At 31.5% G+C, this 2,321-nt stretch overlaps 1 pseudogene; it reads right to left on the bottom strand.

Moving 5' to 3' along the window:
• Window positions 1-631: 631 nt before the first annotated feature.
• On the bottom strand, window positions 632-1,524 carry LOC145089185 (transcription factor DIVARICATA pseudogene; annotated as a pseudogene).
• Between the last annotated feature and the right edge of the window lie 797 nt (window positions 1,525-2,321).

The raw sequence follows: 2,321 nt of genomic DNA, 5'->3' as shown, positions 1-2,321 counted from the left end.
TATAATCTAGTTAATCATATAACCAAAATATAGATGTAGAACTTTAAAAAGGAAAACCCTAAAATACATAAAGCTTTAATCGTAAACCAAACCAAATAAATCGATCTAACAAATACTAAAGTTCAATTTGAAAAGTGACATTAACCCTATGATTAATCACGTAAGCAAAATATAGATGTAGAACTTTAAAAAAGAAAAATCTAAAATAAATAAAACTTTAATCGTAAACCAAACCAAATAAATCAAACTAATTAAACGGCGCCTTATTCGTTTTGCTTTTGGTTATATTTTGGAAGTTGGAAAACCGTTTAAACCGGATAGATTACAGAACAAACCGGTTACAAATTAACCCGATACAATAACAACCATTGATACATACAAATTTGACACCGATATTTTCATCACATAGTTATAATGCTTTGAGAAAAATAAATAGAAAACCAAACTAAATTCTATGGCACTATCCAAAACCTCCACGTCATGTACGAGAATAAAACTTTACAGTTGCAGCCTTGCAGGATACTAATCTGAGGGGAAATCTTTTTATTTATTTTTTTATTTTTTTAATTTTTCAATAAGGGAGGGGTATATTAATTTGTACTAAATTGGTCATCTAGATTTTGATCTTCAATTAATTAGGGAACCCAAAGTTATTTTGATATTCATACCCAATTTGGGGTGGTGCTCCACCTTGGCCACCATACATGTTAGTGGGCTGCGGTGGCTGCACCACCATTGTGGTGGTATCTGTGGTGGTTATGTCATGGATGCTTGCTCTCTTCCTCTCTTTTGTCTGCGAATTACTCTGTCGGAGGAAATACTTCTGTGCATGGCTTGCCACTTGCGTGGGCGTCCTTGTGATCACGCAGTTTCTTGATATACTTCGCCAATCACCTTTTCCATACTCTTTCAACCCCTCCAAGAATTTCCTGTTAAAGCCAAAACCCAACAAATTATTAAGTCAATTTGATAATCAAGAGTCAACCAGCAGTTTGCCTAGTAGGTCAAACTATGCAAATGGAATCAGGTGAGATGTAAATGTAATATTGATGCCATAATTATTTGATTAATCAAGATTTAACCCTAAACATGCATGCAGAATACAATTTCCTTGACGTATGGCATGCATGCATGCATGGAAGTTTATTAATTCTTTACGTACCTGTGTTCTTCTTCAGTCCAGGAAGTCCCTTTCTTCCTCTGTTCGACTTTTCTACTTCTAAATTCAGAATCCGAACTCACAAACGATTCCTTAATTACATCATAATCTTCTGGATACTTGGGCAACTCAAACCGACCTGATTCAATCTCATCTAAATCATGCAATAGCTCAGCATAGCGAACCTTCGCCTCTTCCACCGTCTTACCTGGAACGGCGTCAGCTATCTTTTGCCACCGCTCTTCGATATTCTCCGGAACATCCACCAAAGCCGTCTCAAAAAGTTTGTCTTCATATCTCGACCACGTTGTCTTCGCAAGAGATTCGCATTCATGGTACTTACCTGAATTGTTTTTGTTCTCCATGCCTTCTTTTAATCTCTCTCCAAATCTTTATCTACAAATAACTTCTAGGTTTTATGGATTTATATATATCTAGGCGTATCCGTTGAGGAATCTTAGGGATTCTAGAATCTCACAATCATTAAATGTATTTGCGGTTCAAAATAATAATAATAACAACAAAATGCGTAATTTTATTTTGGAGATTTTAGTTTTAATAAATTATGGCATCATCCATACAAAATACAAATTTACAATCATGATAATCTGGCATTTATTTGTGCTTTGGGGGGAATGGATTTTTTTTATTAACCACTATTACCATTAAAAAAAATAAAAAATAAAAGAAAAACTAATGTAATGTTTATTTTTATCGCAATTTATTTTTATAAAGAAATCTAATTTAGGATACATAAGTAACAGAAAATTGAAAAAGTTATATTGAAACATTTTTGTTTCAAAACTTTTTCAGATTAATTGTAGAATAGTCTTATTTTTAAAAGCATTAGATGTAGACAATTAGATGTAACATCATTTTGGTTCCACATCACATGCCACATCATCAATGGTGTTATAACATCAAGTGGGGAAATGGTCACCATTTTGTATCTTGTTATGATACCAACTCTTTTTTCCATTTTATAATTTATTTTTTATTTTTTCGATTTTTTTTAAATATAGACAAATATTTTTTTAAATATAACATAATAAAAAAAACATAATGTTTAAAAATTAGAAATAACATATAAAAATTTTTAAAGATTAAAATTAACATAGAGACTAAATTACACATAATATCTAAAAACAAAAAAAAGAAATAA

This window comes from Lactuca serriola, chromosome 2, assembly GCF_051521515.1.
Source record: "Lactuca serriola cultivar US96UC23 chromosome 2, Lser_US96UC23_V15, whole genome shotgun sequence".
Classification (NCBI taxonomy): Eukaryota; Viridiplantae; Streptophyta; class Magnoliopsida; order Asterales; family Asteraceae; genus Lactuca; species Lactuca serriola.
This window is presented reverse-complemented; position numbering and strand designations above follow the sequence as displayed.